General features: G+C 44.1%; 1 protein-coding gene across 4 annotated transcripts in view; it reads right to left on the bottom strand.

The window, feature by feature from the left end:
• The window catches only part of KANSL1 (KAT8 regulatory NSL complex subunit 1), a 207,458-nt gene extending 193,871 nt beyond the window's left edge, over positions 1–13,587 (bottom strand). For all 4 annotated transcript variants that reach the window (XM_054255966.2, XM_035300252.3, XM_002748107.7 and 1 more), the window contains exons 1-2: positions 13,543–13,587; positions 11,859–11,996 (exon numbers count right to left, since the gene is read on the bottom strand). The gene's annotated coding sequence lies outside the window, so the exon portion shown is untranslated. The remainder of the gene's footprint in view (positions 1–11,858; positions 11,997–13,542) is intronic.
• Between the last annotated feature and the right edge of the window lie 5,980 nt (positions 13,588–19,567).

Here is a 19,567-nt window from a genome sequence, read left to right on the forward strand (position 1 = left end):
TATACTTAAAAGACTCATGCCTTTTAGTCAAAAAAGGAATTTTTGAATAATTATGGAATATTCCCTAAAGACAATATAATGATCTAGGCAAAAATGAAAGAAGAGGAGAGGGAGAGGGAGAAGGAGAGGTAGAGGAAGAGCGAGAGGGAGAGAGAGGGAGAAGAAGGGAGGGAGAGGGAGAAGGAGGGAGAGAGAGAAGGAGGGAGGGAGAGAGAGAAGGAAGGAGGGACGGAGAGGGGAAGGAAGAGAGAGAAGGAGGGAAGGAGGGAAGAAAGGAGGGAGGGAGGGAGGGAGGGAAAGAAAAAGGAGGGAGGGAGGACAGGCAGGTGGGCCAAATCCTATTGGCAACAAGAAAAAACCTGTAAATCAAGGGTGTTCAATCTTTTGGCTTCCCTGAGCCACAGTGGAAGAAAAAAAGCTGTCTTGGGCCACACATAAAATACACTAAATTAACAATAGCTGATGAGCTAAAAAACAAAATCGCAAAAAAAAATCTCATAATGTTTTAAGGAACTTTGTGGATTTGTGTTAGGCCGCATTCAAAGCTGTCCTGGGCTACATGTGGCCCACAGGCCATGGGTTGGACAAGCTTGCTGTAAACAGAACATATTTTCTTATCCTTCTACCAAATCACAGTGTAGTTATAACTAAAATGCAGTTCTGAGTAGTTACCATAAATCCAGAAAGGGAAAGCAATGCTGACAAAGATCCAGGAAGGACGTTTCACTGGAGGTTAAATTAAAAAATCAAGCAACAGCCAGGCGCGGTGGCTCAAGCCTGTAATCCCAGCACTTTTGGGAGGCCGAGGAGGGTGGATCGCGAGGTCAAGATATTGAGACCATCCTGGTCAACATGGTGAAACCCCGTCTCTACTAAAAATACAAAAAATTAGCTGGGCGTGATGGCGCATGTCTATAATCCCAGCTACTCATGAGGCTGAGGCAGGAGAATTGCCTGAACCCAGGAGGTGGAGATTGCGGTGAGCTGAGATCGCGCCATTGCACTCCAGCCTGGGTAACAAGAGTGAAACTTGTTAAGAAGATGCAAAAAAAAAAAATCAATCATCTTCAATTGGAGAAACAGCAAAGCAAAGGGGCAATATGATCAAAATCAGAAAATATATCAATATGGTAAATACTAATTTATTCACTAAATCTCAATATAGTAATGTTTTATGCTTGAAAAATATTTCTTTCTATAACAGATAACAGAAACTTGTGGAATGTATTATCACATTTTATAAGTTAAAAATAGATTCAAGTGCTTAAATGTATATATATTAGGTCCATTCTGGGGTCCTACAGGTTAGAAGTGGTATCTGAGGTGAGGCCCTAAATTTCTAAGGGTACCATCTTAAAAGGTAACAATGGTTCACCTGGGGCCTGATGCCAAACATCATTTGGTGCCAATTTAGACAGAACAATTGGTTGGATGAACCCTTGAGAGATAGACTCAAGGAGGCTGGTTGGTATATACTTCTTCCTTCTATTCTTTTACCTTGGTATGTATGCATGTATAATATATACATATATATTACACAAGAATATATATATATATTCTTTATCTTTTATACACTTAGAATGCTCCTTATATAGCTCTGTATCCTAAATTTTTCATTTATCATTTACTCAACATCCTAAGACATTAAAAATTCTTTTTTTTTTTTAGACGGAGTTTCGCTCTGGTTACCCAGGCTGGAGTGCAATGGCGCGATCGGCTCACCTCAGGCATGGTGGCTCACGCCTATAATCCCAGCACTTTGGGAGGCCGAGGCGAGTGGATCACGAGGCCAAGAGATGGAGACCATCCTGGTCAACAAGATGAAATCCCGTCTCTACTAAAAATACAAAAAATTAGCTGGGCATGGTGGCGTGCGCCTGTAGTCCCAACAACTTGGGAGGCTGAGGCAGGAGAATTGCTTGAACCCAGGAGGCGGAGGTTGCGGTGAGCCAAGATTGTGCCATTGCACTCCAGCCTGGATAACAAGAGCGAAACTCCATCTCAAAAAAAAAAAAAAAATTATTTTAAAATACTAGTTCCTGGTTGTAAATGTCCATCTTTAAATATACCATAATTTATTTTCCTATAAATGTTGCTGCTCATTTAGGTTTATTCTCAATTCTCACTAGTATGAATAATGCTACAGTGAATACCTTTGTTCACAAATCTTTCTATATATCTTAATTTTTCCCACTTAGGATACATTCCTAGATGTGCAATTACTCAATTAAAGAAAGTTTTTAGTTTTGTCAATATATGTTCCCAAAATATCTTCCAAAAAGTTAGGCCCAATGCACACTCCACTAGCAGTTTCAGAGATTGTCCCCTCACTATCTTTGACAGTACAGTCAACTGCAAATCTGATTAAGTAAAAAATAGTATGTCATTTCATCTCCACTCCTTTGATTACTTATCAGAATAAAAATGTTTCTCATAGGCTTCTTGGTCATTTGTATTTCTTCTTTATGAACTCTGATCATGTTCATTGCCAGTAAAGCTTTTCTTTCTCTTGGCTGATAAACTTTTTGTGGAAAGCCAGAAGAGATGGAATCACTTAAGTATCAGCAACTGCAGCTCCCCCTGCTGACCAATAAATTACCACCACCGTCAAGTGTCCAGTAAAAATAATCAGTGGGCTACAACTATAAGCTTGCCCATTTTCTGGGCTGCTGCTACAAATACAAGTTATATTTGTATATATTTCTAGCTACTGCTACAAATACAAATTATATTTGAAAATACTGTGTGTCTAAACTCATACTTAACAGAGCTGTGATGGAGAAGGCAAGGGGGACAAACATTTTCTAATGTGCAGGAACTATGCTAGGCGCAGTGGCTCACACCTGTAATCCCAGCACTTTGGGAGCTGAGGCAGGTGGATCACCTGAAGTCAAGAGTTCAAGACCAGCCTGGCCAACATGGTGAAACCCCATCTCTACCAAAAATACAAAAAATTAGCCAGGTGTGGTGGCGGGCGCCTGAATCCCAGCTGAGGCTGAGGCAGGAGAATTGTTTAAACCTGGGAGGTGGAGGTTGCAGTGAGCCGAGACTGCACCATTGCACTCCAACCTGGGCAACAAGAGCAAAAGTCTGTTTCAAAAAAAACAGGCCCAGGCTGGGCGTGGTGGCTCACGCCTGTAATCCCAGCACTTTGGGACACCAAGGCAGTGGATCATGAGGTCAAGAGATCGAGACCATCCTGGTCAACATGGTGAAACCCCATCTCTACTAAAAATACAAAAAAAATTAGGGCATGGTGACGTGTGCCTGTAGTCCCAGCTACTCAGGAGGCTGAGGCAGGAGAATTGCCTGAACCCAGGAGGCGGAGGTTGCGGTGAGCTGAGATCGCACCATTGCACTCCAGCCTGGGTAACAAGAGCGAAATTCCATCTCAAAAAAAAAAAAAAAACAGGCCCAAGGCCGGGCGCAGTGGCTCATGCCTGTAATCCCAGCACTTTGGGAGGCTGAAGCAGGTGGATCACAGGGTCAGGAGTTCGAGACCAGGATGGCCAAAATATTGAAACCCCATCTCTACTAAAAATACAAAAATTAGCTGGGCGTGGTAGCACACGCATGTAATCCCAGCTACTCAGGAGGCTGAGGCAGGAGAATCGCTTGAACCTGGGAGGCAGAGGTTGCAGTGAGCCGAGATTGTGCCATTGCACTCCAGCCTGGGTGAGAGTGAGACTCTGTCTCAAAAAAAAAAACAGGCCAGGCACAGTTGCTCACGCCTGTAATCCCAGCACTTTGGGAGGCTGAGGTGGGCAGATCACGAGGTCAGAAGATCGAGACCATCCTGGCTAACATGGTGAAACCCCATCTCTACTAAAAATACAAAAAATTAGCCGGGTGTGGTGACACGTGCCCGTAATCCCAGCTACTCAGGAGCCTGAGGCAGGGGAATCCCTTGAACCCAGGAGGTGGAGGCTGCAGTGAGCTGAGATCGCGCCATTGCACTCCAGCCTGGGCAACAAAGAGCAAAACTCCATCTCAAAAAAAGCAACAGCAAGCAGTCAGGATAAAAGACGAGCCCACAGCTACTCAGGAGGCTGAGGCAAGAGAATCACTTGAACTCAAGAGGCGGAGGTTGCAGTGAGCCGAGATCACGCCACTGCACTCCAGCCTGCGTGACAGAGCAAGACTATATCTCAAAAAAAAAAAAAAGACAAGAGCCAGCCCTCACTCTCAAAGAACCTAAAGACTAGCTTGGATCAAAGTAGAGCAAACCAGCAATGAGTAGAACAACAGAAGTGCTAGGTCTGCATATGCACACATAACACACATACTCAGTGATAATACCGGGGTCCAAGGAAGCATTCCGTGTCAGCTACTGTTATTACTATTTTCACTACTGTTACTTATTATTTTTTTTTGAGATGGAGTCTCTCTCTGGAGTGCAGTGGCATGATCTCAGCTCACTGCAACCCCACCTCCAGGTTCAAGTGATTCTCCTGCCTCAACCTCCCAAGTAACTGGGATTACAGGTGCATGCCACCATGCTCAGCTAATTTTTTTGTATTTTTAGTAGAGATGGGGTTTCACCATCTTGCCCAGGATGGTCTCGATCTCTTGACCTCATGATCTGCCCGCCTCAGCCTCCCAAAGTGCTGGGATTACAGGTGTGCGCCACTGCACCTGGCCTTTTTTTTTTTTAAGGCTAATCAAGTGAAGCAGTGAGAGTGGAAAAGAATAAAAAAACCTGTAACTGGCTGTGATCAATTAATAGTAAACACGATTATACTTGGACCAGCCACTACTGTTATTAAAGACTAGGGGGACTAAGTTTCCAGAACAGGGTAAAGTCCATTTTAAGCAAAGGTAACTGTTTGTGTGAAGACCCAGAGACAAGGAACAACAGGGTACACAGAAGGAACTGGGCACAAGCAGTCTGTACTACTGTGTACAGGATGCTCAGGAAGAAGTGGAGGAGATGATCTGAAAAACATTTCAACTCTGCCCTCAAAGCTAGGAGAGCCATGGTCGAAGAGGGATATGATCATGTGCTTGGACATGCATTTTACAAGGATCATGCTGGCAGCAACTTGGAAGAGAGAAAGCAGTCAAGGAGAATGATTACAAGGCAATCGAAGGTCATGTAGCCAAAGTGGTGTTGAAGGTCTGGACTCAGAAGAAGTAGGATGACTAGGAAAACATTATGAGCTAGGATCTCAAGAATGTGGTGACTAGAATGGCACAAGGAACCCAGAGGCCTCTCAAATCCCTGATTTGAGTGACTGGCTGGGTGATAACACCACTCACTAGGATACAAAGATAGGAAGAGGTTGGATTTAGGGAAGTGGATAAGTCATTTTAAAATGTCCATAGGACATCCAAGTAGAGATGTCCAGGAAGCAACTGTGTATATGACATTGGAGATCAGAAAACTAGTCAGAGCTGGAAAAAACACATTTGCAAATCATTAGCATATGGACAGCAAGTAAGGTACGAACTTATCTAAGGCATTCCTCAGAAACTGCACAGAGTGAGAGGAAAAAGGGTCAAGAGAAGGCAAATATTAATGTTTTTAGGAGCAAAAGAAGAAAAGTCTGCAAAGAAAACCAAGAGTACGGGCTGGGCATGGTGGCTCACGCCTGTAATCCCAACACTTTGGGAGGCTGAGGCGGGCAGATCACCTGAGGTCAGGAGTTTGAGATCAGCCTGGCCAACATGGTGAAAGCCTGTCTCCACTAAAACTACAAAAATTAGCCAGGCATGGTGGTGGGTGCCTATAATCCTAGCTACTGGGGAAGCTGAAGCAGGAGAATCACTTGAACCCAAGAGGCAGAGGTGGCAGTGAGCTGAGATCGTGCCTTTGCACTCCAGCCTGGGTGAAAGAGTGAGACTCTGTCTCAAAAAAAAAAAGTTTCAAAGATAAAACAAAAATCTTGTTAAAGATAAATACATGGGAAGCTAAAGAAATAAGGGCTGGGCACGGTGGCTCACATCTGTAATCCCAGCACTTTGGGAGGCTGAGACAGGTGGATCACTTGAGGTCAAGAGTTCGAGACCAGCCTGGCCAAGATGGTGAAACCCTGTCTCTTTAAAAATAAAAAATAAATAATCTACTTCTCTAAGTCATGCTACCAATTTGCACCAAAATTTTAATTTCCTATGTGTAGGTGTTAAGGGTCTAGTACCCATGACATATACCTGTTCTGGGCTGAATTGTGTTCCCCAAAAGAGATATGTAGTACTCCAGGGGGCTGGGCACAGTGGTGCATGCCTGTAATCCTAGCACTTTGGGCGGCCAAGGCTACAGGATTGCTTGAGCTCAGGAGTTCAATATCAGCCTAGGCAAGATGGCAAGACCCCGTATCTACTAAAAATACAAAAAAAAATCCAGGCATGGTGGTGCATATCTGTAGTCCCAGCTACTCGGGAAGCTGAGGTGGGAGGATTGCTTGAGCCTGTGGGTGAGGGAGTGGAGGTTGCAGTGATCCAAATGCCACCACATTCCAGCCTGGATAACAGAGGAAGACCCTGTCTCAAAAAAAAAAAAAAAGAGATGTAGTACTCCTAAGGTTCAGTACCTCAGAATGTGATCTTAGAGATGGCATCTTCAGGCCATGTGCAGTGGCTCACTTGAGGTCAGGAGTTAGAGACCAGCCTGTCCAATTCGGTGAAACTCCATGTCTACTAAAAATGCAACACTTAGCTGGGCGTGATGGTGAGCACCTGTAATCCCAGCTACTTGGGAGGCTGAGGCAGAAGAATCACTTGAACTCAGGAGGAGGAGGTTGCAGTGAGCTGAGATCACACCACCGTACTCCAGCCTGGGCAACAGAAAGAGACTCTGTCTCAAAAAAAAAAAAAAAAAAAAAAAAGAGAGAGAGAGAGATGATATTTAAAGAGGTTATAATGTTAAAATCAGATCATCAGGGAGGACCCTAATCCCAAATGACTGTTGTCCTTACTACAAAGGAGAAATTATGGCCACAAAGAAATACACACAGGGAGGCTGGGCACAGTGGCTCACGCCTGTAATCCCAGCACTTTTCGAGGCTAAGGTGGGCGGATCACTTGAGGTCAGGAGTTCAAGATCAGCCTGGGCAACATGATATAGCCCTATCTCGACTAAAAATACAAAATTTAGGCTGGGTGCAGTGGCTCATGCCTGTAATCCCAGCACTTTGGGAGGTGGAGGCAGGTGATCATTTGAGGACAGGAGTTTGAGACCAGCTGGTCAACACGGTGAAACCTCGTCTCTAGTAAAAATACAAACATTAGCTGGGCATGGTAGCATGCGCCTGTAAGCCCACCTACTTGGGAGGCTGAGGCAGGAGAATTGCTTGAACCCAGAATAGGGACGTTGCAGTGAGCCGAGATCGCGCCACTGCAATCCAGCCTGGGTGACAGAGCAAGACTATGTCTCAATAAAAAAAAAGAAAAAAAAATACAATAAGAACAGTAGTTCACTAAGCCAAATACTGCCCTATGTCTTTTACAGATATAATACAAAAGTCCCCTGAAGTGTTATTATTTGCAGTATGAAGGAAGAACCTGAATCTGAGAGATTAAGAAAATCACCCAGTCACACAGTCAAGAGTGCTGAGATTAGGCCAGGCGCAGTGGTTTATGCCTATGATCCCAGTACTCTGAGAGGCCAAGGTGGGTAAATCGCCTGAGGTCAGGAGTTCAAGACCAGCCTGGCCAACCTGGTGAAACCCTGTCTCTACTAAAAATAAAAAATAAAAAAAATTAGCCAGGCATGGTGGCAGGCACCTGTAATCCCAGCTACTCATGAGGCTGAGGCAGGAGAATCACTTGAACCCAGGAAGCAGACATTGCAGTGAGCCAAGAGCATACCACTGCACTCCAGTCTGGGCAACAAAGCGAGACTCCATCTCAACAACAACAAAAAGACTGCTGAGATTATATCTAATTGCTAACTTGAGGGAATATACAATGAAAACCTTTTTTATCTAAAACTTTAAGTTATTATTATTTTTTTTTTAATGAGACAAGGGACAAGGTCTGGCTCTATCACCCAAGCTGGACTGCAGGAACACAATCACAACTCACTGCAACCTCTGCTCTGCTTCCTGGGCTAGAGCCATCCTCCTAACCACAGCCTCCCAAGTAGCTGGGACTATAGCTGCACACCACCACGCCCGGCTAATTTTTTTCTGTATTTTTAGTAGAGATGGATTTTACCATGTAGCCCAGGCTGATCTCAAACTCGTGTGCTCCAACGATCCGTCCACTTTGGCCTCCCAAAGTGCTAGGATTACAGGCATGAGGCATTGTGTCTGGCCAAGTTAAATTTTGTAATGCCTGACTTTGCAGTTCAATACTAGAAATATACATCTATAAATTCAAAATTCTTCAAGATTCCAAGAGAACACACGTCCTAGATTATGGGACCTTTGCATATGTATCTCCTCAACCACACTGTTCAAGAACTACACTGCCCTCTCAGTTAGAACTCCTGACATTTCTCTGACTTCCAGATACAAAAAAAGGAATTAAGATTCTGTTCTTTAAATTTTTTTAAATTTTCTATTTAATTTTTAAAATGTGATACAAACATCAGAAGGTGTAAAAAGATAGAATGCAATAAGAAGTCTCCTTCCCACCAGGTGCAATGGCTCACGCCTGTAATCCCAGCACTTTGGGAGGCCGAGGCCAAAGAGGTCAAGAGATTGAATCCTGGCCAACATGGTGAAACCCTGTCTCTACTTTAAAAAATATAAAAATTGGCCGGGCGCTGTAGCTCATGCCTATAATCCCAGCACTTTGGGAGGCGGAGGCGGGTGGATCACAAGGTCAAGAGATCGAGACTATCCTGGTCAACAAGGTGAAACCCTGTCTCTACTAAAAATACAAAAATTATCTGGGCATGGTGGTGCGCGCCTATAGTCCCAGCTACTTGGGAGGCTGAGGCAGGAGAATTGCTTGAACCCAGGAAGCGGAGGTTGCGGTGAGCCAAGAGTTCATTCTATAGTAAGATATTTGCACTCCAGCCTGGGTAACAAGAGCAAAACTCCGGCTCAAAAAAAAAAAAAAATATATATATATATATATAAATTAGCTGGGTGTGGTGGCACGTGCCTATAGTCCTAGCTACTTGGGAGGCTGAGGCAGGAGAATCATTTGAACCCGGGAGGCAGAGGTTGCAGTGAGCCAAGAGCGCACCATTGCACTCCAGCTTGAAGAGCAAAACTCTGTCTCAAAAAAAAAAAGTAGTCTCCTTCCCACTCTGTCCTCTATCTGCCCAATTCCTAGATCTAAAAGGTAACCAATGTCACCATTTTCTTATTTATATTTCTAAAGGTTTTTGGGTTTTTTTGTATATATACACTAATGCAAATTATCTTTTTCTCCTTTTCTTTTTCAGAAAACAGAAAGGGTATCATAACATATCATACATACTGTTCTGCATCTTGCTTTTATCACTTAACTGTCTATCTTGCAGATCTTTCCATACCATATTAAATTACATTTTAATTCTCTTGTTTTGCTGGTCAAGAACAGTTTTTACTTGATTTCACCATAGTTTAGTCTAGAACACAAGGCACCCAGCAGCCCCTAAGAACTACCTGAGACAACTGATGATGGCTCCATGGTACACACTAAAGACCCTGTATCTTTTTTCTCCTCCTCATCTTCATTTTGCTTTTTTCTCCAACTCACTCAGTTCTCCATCCTTTCCATACTCCTCTCCCATCTCACCATTCCTTAACCCCAACCCTGACAACTAGACTTAGCAACATCATTGACATTGCTTAGTCATGGCTAAAAATATTCAGGCTTTAAAAAGGAGCAGACCCCTAATACAGAGAAAAAGAGATAAATAATAATATCCATGAGAACTTCTAATTAAGATGAGTGCCTTAAATTGAGGAGTTTTGGTCTGGAGTTATTCTTCCTTGTTACTTCTGTTTCCTCTGACACTTTGGTTTGTTAAGAGTCAGTATGACACTATTTTTTCGGGGTCATAAGCTCCAGCTGATTGGCAAAAAAAAAAAAAAAAAAGCTATATAGAGTTAACATTTGGGCTCCAAATGCACTTTAATTAACCTATCCTTTCTTTTTACTTAAGTAGCTCCAATCTGAAACTACATCTCAGAAATGTTTTAAGAATATTCACCAATGAAAAAAAGAATAAAGTACCCTCCCTCCACTTTTATTTTCCAGCCCACAAACTCAGTGCTATCCTCCCCATAAAAAGTACCTTTTTTTCTACCAGACGAACACTATAATTTTTAAGGTTTTTCAGTAAAAAAAAATAGGAAGAAAACATTACCAAAAAGATAATGATTTACACTTAGATGTTTCCCAATAATCAAAGGATTGGTAAGGAACATAAATTAAGGCAGCCACCTAACTACATTCTCAAGTAGTAACAGGTGGTAACTCATATAGTATGAAGCTAACTTTCTGTATTCCTGCCATGCCAGAGACCTCTAGTAGAACTTCTGAGGTTACTGTATTATAACCCAGGTTCAGAGTGATTTAGAGGTAAAACCTTTAACATTGTAAATACCTTAAGAAGGAGGGCTTTGTGTACCAAATACATTCATTAGGAAACTATAAAATGAAATCCCGTATATTGATCTCAATCCCCTTGCCTGCTTCCTAAAGAGGACAGAGTCCACCAAGTCCTAGTGCTAAACACTTGCTAAGTAGAAACACTCTTACACAGGTCCTTCAAATCTTAATGGGTTCAGGACTTCTGGTTGCATTCCCCATGCAACCTCTACAACTCCACAGGGAGAATGCTGGAAAAACTGTGTCACTTTGGCTTCCTGTATATTAATATAAGCACTCATTATCCAGCAATAGCAGCTGAAACATAAATGAAGATGAGAACTCAGTCTACATTACCTAAGATTTCCCACAAGTCCAGATATTTAGGTTACACAGACAACACTATTGTTTTATTTCTCCTCTGCATTAATCTAGAAGTCCACAGAGCAGATTAGCACACAACCATCTTAATGAAGCTAGTACCTAACTCTGAAGAAAGGCAAATCTGGTGGAGGGTTTCCAAGACTCCTTATCCTTCTCTGTCCTTCCTCCCTCCCTACGTCTTTTTTGTTTTTATTTAATTTCATCTTTTAAATGTATTTTTACTCACAAGAAAATCAAAGAAGCCACCTACTTAAGTCTTAAGCTCTGCCCTTTGCTTGTCCTAATCGAGAATTATTTGGCCATCTATGTACAAGAGATTAGACGAGCCAAAGAGACTAGAGAACCACAACATCAATGGGAGCTTTTTCATTTAAAGGTCATCTGTCCACACTGTCCAAATGAGGTTTACCCTGTGAGATAAAACTTGGCGTAAGTGCTACCTGTTAAGAAAAAGTGTGAAATGTTGCACAAAGGGATAGGGTGCAGCAGGAGGACTCTGAAAAGAGTCATACATGTAAACCAGCAGGTCTTAGAAAGCTCTAATATACCACATGAAGTTTCAGAGTAAACAAATGGTTAATGACACAACTTTTGTAACACATGAATCAGCTACTGATTTGCAAGAGTGGGACACACCCAAGTACCTGTGACTCTAAAGTACCTGTTTGAAAAGTGGACCTAGATGTCTGAATTGCCAGCCCATCCTAAGATTAGAACACAATTTCACAACTATGTAGGTTGCCATAATTTAAAGTTAAAAAGATCACAGCCTTTCGTTATAATGGAAGTTAATTTGAGAATGTCATTAAAATGTTCACACCAATTATCAAACAGTAGCAATACAAAGAAAATCAAGAAGCGACAAGTATAGCCAATCAATCCTAGGAAGCAAACACAAGAGGCAAGAGAAATGTCATGTAAAGGCACTGAAGAACAGCAAATTCAAAAATTATATTCCCAATTCGGAATAAAATGAAGCTGGTAATGAAAAAAATACATCTTACCTTAGGAGGCATCCAAATAGCATTCATAGTGTCAGGATATAGTTAAGGCAACACTCAGAAATGAACAAGAAGTCTTAGTAATTCCCTCAAGTCACCAAGTATGAGCAGGTAGGAAAATCTTTTGTTTTGAGAAGGTATCTGAAAGAGAGGACTTTCATTTAGACTAAAAAATAATCAAGAAAATGCAAATAGTTTAAGCTACCTGGGCAGGGATTTTGAAGTACTATTTGCCTCACCATACTAAAAAAGTATACAAAATACAGTCCCCTCTAGAAAAGGGCAAATGTGTTTGTGTCTCTGTATATATGTGTAGAAACATACTTTACATAAAAAGAGAAATAAATATGTAACACATATTTTAGATGATGTAAAATCGTTTATCAATTAGCCCAAATCCTAGAGAGAATAAAGTAATTTCCAGTGTACTTCATAAACACTATTGAAAGGTGATTTGCTAACTAACATCTAAAAAAAAGACCCTTGCAACATTTAATTGTATTTAGTAAAGTAAAATCTCTCTGATCGTCCTGTCTAAGATTATGCTTAAGTTTCAGAGTCAATTCCACATTAAAAGTAAAAGCTATTCTTGACTGAAGTACTAGAAACAAATAATAAGACCCTTCTTCCCCAGAGATCATTAAAAACAAAACCAACAACTTAATTTTGAGGGTGGGAGGAAGGTAAATTTGCCTGGAGGCAGGAGGATGGACTAAATGACCTCCGATAGAATCCCTGTTCAAGTCCTAGGCCTGAATACAATTCCAGCTTAACCAGTTACTACTGCTTCGCTTAAAATGGAGGCTTGCCCGCGTAGGGACAAAAATAACAGCACCCACCTCGTTAAAAATAAATGTCGAAAAGTACCCTTTTTAAAAATAAAAATAAACATAAACATAAAAAATAAACACCCCTCTGGAGTGGATGTGTTCTTGCTATGCGTTTGTCACTTCGGCTTCGAAGACTTGGCATCACTTTCCTTACCGCTCACCGGATTTTAGGGGGGAGGGGGTGGCAGTTTGACTCTTGACCCAAGTCTCAGGCGGGCTTCAGAGCCCCACCGGGGCCCCACCTCCAGAGCCAGCTGGAGCCGAGAGGCGAGAGCCCGAGGTCGCACCTCCCCCCACGGCGGACCCCAGTCCCAAACCTACCTCTCACCTCCCCGCAGCGGGACACCTCCTTCTGCCCCATTCCCATTGTTAGGGACGGGGGAGCGCGAGGTGGGCTCAGGGCAGGAGCGCCCGCGGCCGTTGCCCCGCTCGCTTCAGGAGGGGCGGCCCGCGGGATGCGCTTCCCTTCCTCTCAGCGTCGGTCCGTCCCACCTCGACTCGGCCTGGCGCCCCTAGCTCCGCTCCGCACCCCCGGCCACGGCCCCGGCCCGCCCCCCGGGCAGCCAGGCCCCCGGGCCACTCTGCCTGCAGCCCGCGGCCCAGGCCTACGAATGGGCGCCAGGCGGGGGTCCCCGTGCCCCACACACGCGTCCCCGCTCCCCCAGCCCCGCCGCTTCCAGGGCCCTTGGCGGCGCCCGCTCCCCGGACCCCTCGGCCCCTGGCCTCCCAGCCGGGCCGCTCCCTCGGACTCCCCGGGTCGGGGCCGACTCCTCTGCCTCACCATCACCCCTACCCACTCGTGCCCCCACCCCCAGGGGCACCAGTGCCAACGGCGGCTCCCCCAGCCCCGGACCTACCTGCACGGCTCAACCAAGCCTAGAAGTGGGGGCGGGGAATCTTCCGCCCTCCTCTGGTGCTCATAGGCCCTTCCAGGGCACATCGTGGGCGCCATTGGCTGAAGGGTAGTGTCCGTCAGAGCGATGGGGCGGGACAGAAGGGTGAGAGGGATGCTGGTGCCTTGGCGTCTCTGTCTCTGTGTATCTCTCTGTCTCTGTCTCTGCCTCGGCTCTTGGAAACGAGAGGCTTTTAGATGAGAAGACTGGAAGGGGGCCTGAGGTGGGAGGAATAGTTATCCCGGCAGAGCGTCACGCCAGTCGGCCACTCTGGACCCCCTACCTAAGTCCCCTTTAGGTCCTCTTCTCCATTACCCCCAACCCCTGCCCCTCACCCCTCTAGGTTCCTTCATCCAGGAAGCGACGTGATGAAAACTCCAGGCCGGAAGGCCATAGGGAGAGATGGTATATATGTATATAAAAATACACATATATATACTCAATATATAAACTCAACCAGTTATCAGTTCACTAGGGCCTGGAAAGGAAAGAGCACACGTCTCACAGACAGAGAAGGACTTGAGACAGAGCTGGTAAAAGGAGGAATCAAAAATCACTCTTAAGAGCTGGCAACAGTGGTTACCTCCTGGGAGGGGAACTGAGTGCCTGGGGAACCCATGGAAGGAAAACTTAACATCTCGCGGCATATCCTTTGTATCCATTGATTTCTGTAACATTCATCAAGGTTCCAATTTTAAGAAATTAATCGATTTAAATGTTAAAATATGATCGTAAAACCAGGGGATAGACGAGACAATTGGCCAGGGAAATTGGCGCAACCCTCAGATTTGGGGAGGAACCTTAGTTTTCAATATGTTCAGTTCCAGATAACAGTTCCAGATAAAAGCCAGTGAAGGTGTCCCAGAGGCAACTGAAATTATGGGACTTGAGAGAGGGTAGACAATAGGGACTAAAGAAGATATAGGGTTCTCTGCCTAAAGATAGTGGTCTGGGCCAGGCGCGGTGGCTCAAGCCTGTAATCCCAGCAGTTTGGGAGGCCAAGGCAGATGGAACACGAGCTCAAGAGATCGAGACCATCCTGGTCAACATGGTGAAACTCCGTCTCTACTAAAAATACAAAAAATTAGCTGGGCGTGGTGGCGTGTGCCTGTAATCCCAGCTACTCAGGAGGCTGAGGCAGGAGAATTGCCTGAACCCAGGAGGCAGAGGTTGTGGTCAGCCGAGATTGCGCCATTGCACTCCAGCCCGGGTAACAAGAGCGAAACTCCGTCTCAAAAAAAAAAAAAAAAAAAAAGATAGTGGTCTATTACATGGACATGCTAAAGGATAAAGTCCCATACAAGTGTAATAAGACACCCATAATAAAAGGCAGGAGGGTGAAAAAGAAGGTTAGTGAAGTAAGAGACACAGAATATTGAAGAGACATGAAAATTAAGGGACTTTCTTAATTTTCCACAGAAGGGTCTGTGGAAAATAGAATAACAAAACTATGAGAGAGGCTGGGCATGGTGGCTCACGCCTGTAATCCCAACATTTTGGGAAGCCAATGTGGGTAGATCACCTGAGGTCAGGAGTTCGAGACCAGACTGGGCAACATGGTGAAACCTCATCTCTAATAAAAATGCAAAAGAAAAAAAAAATTATTCAGTATGGTGGTACATTTATGTAATCCCAGCTACTGGGAAGGCTGAGGTGGGAGAATTGCTTGAACCCAGGAGGCGGAGGCTGCAGTGAGCTGAGCTCGCACCACTGCACTCCAGCCTGGTTAACAGAGCAAGACCCAGTTTCAAAAAAGAAAAAAACAAACAAACTATGAGAGCTTCACAGGTGTCTTACCTCTTTAGGTTCTGCTAGCCATGGGACAATAAGAATGAAAGCCAAGAAAATGCCCAAAAATCTGGTTCCTTTTTCACAACACTGACCCTTTTGGCAGTCTGTTGACACACACAGACTCCTTCTTAGAGTATTTTTAGATATATAACAAACATACACAGAAATTCAAAGAAAACCAAGTATACTAAAATACGGTTTTCAAAATATTTTTAAAAGTGTAATATTTTTATTAATGTATTAAATAATCTAATAGCAGGCCTAATGACCACCATAATTTTGAGGTAATAAATGAGCATAAATATTATTTTATGATGCCTGCAACAATTATAATGTACACTTGATCTTAGCCAATCAGCTGAGAAGTGATCAACTGTAGTATATGAAAATATCTGTGATTTCTATTCATGGCAATATCACAGGTACTGCTATTACTGCTGTAGTTTGTTGTCTCCATTCATAAATGAAAGAAATGCCAATTTCCTGTGAACTTTCGCAAAAATAAAGGCAGATTATTTTTTCTATTCCAAGTTCATGTATTTCCTAGCCTGTGGACCACAGGTTAAGGAACCCTATCCTGGGCTGAAGCAGGAAGATAGCTTGAGCCTAGGAGTTCGAGGCTGTAGTGAGCTATGATTGCACTACTGCACTCCAGTGTGGGTGAGAGACCTAAATAAACAACAAAAAAGTGGGGAAGGAAAGACAATTTTAAAAATTAAAGAAAGAAAGAAAAAAGAAACCCTGCCCTGAAAAATCCTTCCCATTCTCCACACATGGGCTGTGACTCTGCCTTCCCCTCATCCCTGTCCGTCTTCCCTTCACCAGGCTCCAAACACTCTGCGTCTCAATCCTGCCTACAGGTGTCTCACATCCCTGTGATACAAGAAACCAGGAAATATGAGTGAGGGTTGGAAGGCAGATATGTACATCTTGTCTTCCTTCAAAGAAAAAAAGAGAAAGGACCAGGCTCACGCCTGTAATCCCACCACTTTGGAAGGCTGAAGCAGGTGAATCACTTGAGGCCAGGAGTTAGAGACCAGCCTGGGCAACATAGTGACACTCCGTCTCTACAAAAAAATTAAAAATTGCCAGATGCGGTGGCTCATGCCTGTAATCCCAGCACTTTGGGAGGCCGAGGCAGGTGGATCACCTGAGGTCAGGGGTTTGAGACTAGCCTGGCCAACATGGTGAAACCCCATCTCTACTAAAAATACAAAAATTAGCCAGGCATGGTGGTGGGCACCTGTAATCCCAGCTACTTGGGAGGCTGACGCATGAAAATCATTTGAGCCTGGGAGGTGGAGGTTGCAGTGAGTCAAGATTGCACCACTACCCTCCAGCCTGGGTGATGGAGTGAGACTCTGTCTCAAAAAGAAAAAAGAAAAAGAGAAAGGTTGAGGTATATTACAGATCTAAGATGATGAGGAAAAGGAACTCAGGATGGAGTATCATTCATTCCCAAGAAGGAAAACAAATTATAAAAGGAAAACTTTTATCAACTAAGAATCTTTTCTCTGAGTTTATTAATTCTATTTAAATCAACCCCAAGGCCAGGCACGGTAGCTCATGCCTGTAATCCCAGCACTTTGGGAGGCCGAGGCAGGTGGATCACCTGAGGTTGGGAGTTTGAGACCAGCCTGACCAACATGGAGAAACCCTGTCTCTACTAAAAATACAAAATTAGCTGGGCGTGATGGTGCATGCCTGTAATCCCAGCTACTCAAGAGGCTGAGGAAGGAGAATTGCTTGAACCTGGGAGGCAGAGGTTGCAGTGAGCCAAGATCGCATCATTGCACTCCAGCCTGGGCAACAAGAGCGAAACTCCATCTCAAAAAAAAAAAAAAAAAAAAAACCCAGAAAACACCTTCAACACAGCTCCTTATTTCATATCTGTAAAATGAAGCAAAAATATAGCTCCTACCCCTTAGAGTTGTTGTGAAGATTAAGTTAGTGAATACATATGACGGATTTTAAAAGTGCCTGACTGGCTAGATGAAGTGGCTCATGACTGTAATCCCAGTACTTTGGGAGGCCAAGGCAGGTGAATCACTTGAGACCAGGAGTTTGACCCCAGCCTGGGCAACACGGCGGGACCTTGTCTCTACAAAAACACACACAAATATATTAGCTGGGCATGGTGGTATATGTCTGTAGTCCCAGCTATTCAGGAGACTAAGGTGAGGGTCACTTGAGCCTGGGAGGCAGAGGTTGCAGTGAGCCGACATCTCACCACTGCACTCCAACCTGGGTGACAGTGTAAGACCCTGCCTAAAAAAAAAAAAAAAAAAAACCCTCGAAAAACACATAAGCTCTGTGAGGGTGGAAACTGTCTTCTAGTGGTCTCTATTTTATTTCACACAATGCACAGAAGACTAAATGGATAATTCTTAGCTGATTTTTTTTTTAATTTAAAGGGGATAAGATCAGTTACAGTTTTTCTTCAGCCATTCACATAGGTATCTAATGTGACATTCCAAAATAAGTACAGGAGTTTAAATTCTAAACTATAGTATCTAAAGTAAACTTGAACTTTCCTTATTTTTAAAAAATTTCCATACATAGAATTCTGTGTGGAATTTTAGAGGAAATCTTGGTGACTAGACAGACCAGGTGAATTGCGTGTGTGTGTGTGTGTGTGTGTGTGTGTGTGTGTGTGTGTTGACAGCCCCAGGAGATCCTGTGAACAAGTGTCCCTTGACCAGGTGAATTTAAGGAGCTCACACTAGTCACAGGTTAGCTAGCCCCAGGTTGGCCCTAGTCTGTAGTGCCTTCCACATATCAGGTGCCGTGCTGGAAAAGTAATAGCAAAAAGGAAAATCAAATTTCGTCTTCAACAAGTAGTTACAGGCCGGGAATGGTGGCTCATGTCTATAGTCCCAGCATTTTCGGAGGCTGAGGCGGGTGGATCATGAGGTCAGGGGTTCAAGACCAGCCTGGCCAACATGGTGAAACTCCGTCTCTACCAAAGATACAAAAATTTAGCCAGGTGTGGTGGCAAGGGCCTGTAATTCCAGCTACTTGGGAGGCTGAGGCAGGAGAATTGCTTGAACCCAGGAGGTGGAGGTTGCAGAGAGCAGAGATAGCGCCATTGCACTCCAGCCTGGTCAACAGAGCAAGACTCCATCTCAAAAAAAAAAAGTAATTACAATACACTGTGATGAGAATTAGGGTGACGGAAGTTCCGGTTATCATGGGCCTATATTTGGAGAACAAATTCTGTCTCCAAGTTTCTTGCTCCAGCACCAGTGTTTAGATCTTGTTGGCCAGGTACGGTGGTTCAAGCCTGAAATCCCCGCATTTTGGGAGACCGAGATGGGCAGACTGCTTGAGCCCAGGAGTTGCAGCTCAGCCTGGCAACATAACAAAACCCCATCTCTACAAAAAACACAAAAATTAGCCAGGCATGATGGTACGTGCCTGTAGTTTCAGCTACTTGGGAGGCTGAGGTGGGAGGATCGCCTGACCCCCTTGATCAAGGCTGCAGTAAGCCACCATCAAGCCACTTTACTTCAACCTGGGCCACAGAATGAGACCCTGTCTCAAAAAAAAAAAGTGCTATAACAGCTTGTGCACCCTTTGATAGCTCAGCTGGTAGAGCAGAGGACTGTAGCCTGCAGAGATAATAATAACAGCTGTGTTTTTGAGTCAAAGATGATATTATGAAAAAAAATGGTTAATCCATTAACCTGTGCCTGTGACTGTAAGCCACATCGTGACCAATCTGTGAGCAACAGGGGTGGAGATGCAGTTTGGGGCCATGGAACTCACTTAACAGGAAGTTCCGATAGCAGTGGATTTACCATAGTGCAGCTGTAGGATCTTGGACAAATACTCTCAGTGCTCTCAGTAATAATTTATCCCTCCCAGGGTTACTGTAAAGGTTAACACAGCAGGGAGTCTTGCATTTGGTAGGTGCCGAATAAACACTGGCTAATGCTGTTGTTGTTCAGCCCTTAGGACTCTGCCCTTCTGGATTAAAATATAAGGCCGCGCATGGTGGCTCGTGCCTGTAATCCCAGCACTTTGGGAGGCTGAGTGGGACAGATGACTTGAAGTCAGGAGTTCGACACCAACCTGGCCAACATTGTGAAACCTCATCTCTACTAAAAATACGAAAATTAGCCAGGTGTGGTGGCAGGTGCCTGTAGGCCCAGCTACTTGGGAGGCTGAGCTGGGAGGATTGCTTAAGTTCTCGAGG

The sequence above is a fragment of the Callithrix jacchus genome, chromosome 5 (assembly GCF_049354715.1).
Source record: "Callithrix jacchus isolate 240 chromosome 5, calJac240_pri, whole genome shotgun sequence".
Taxonomy (NCBI): Eukaryota; Metazoa; Chordata; class Mammalia; order Primates; family Cebidae; genus Callithrix; species Callithrix jacchus.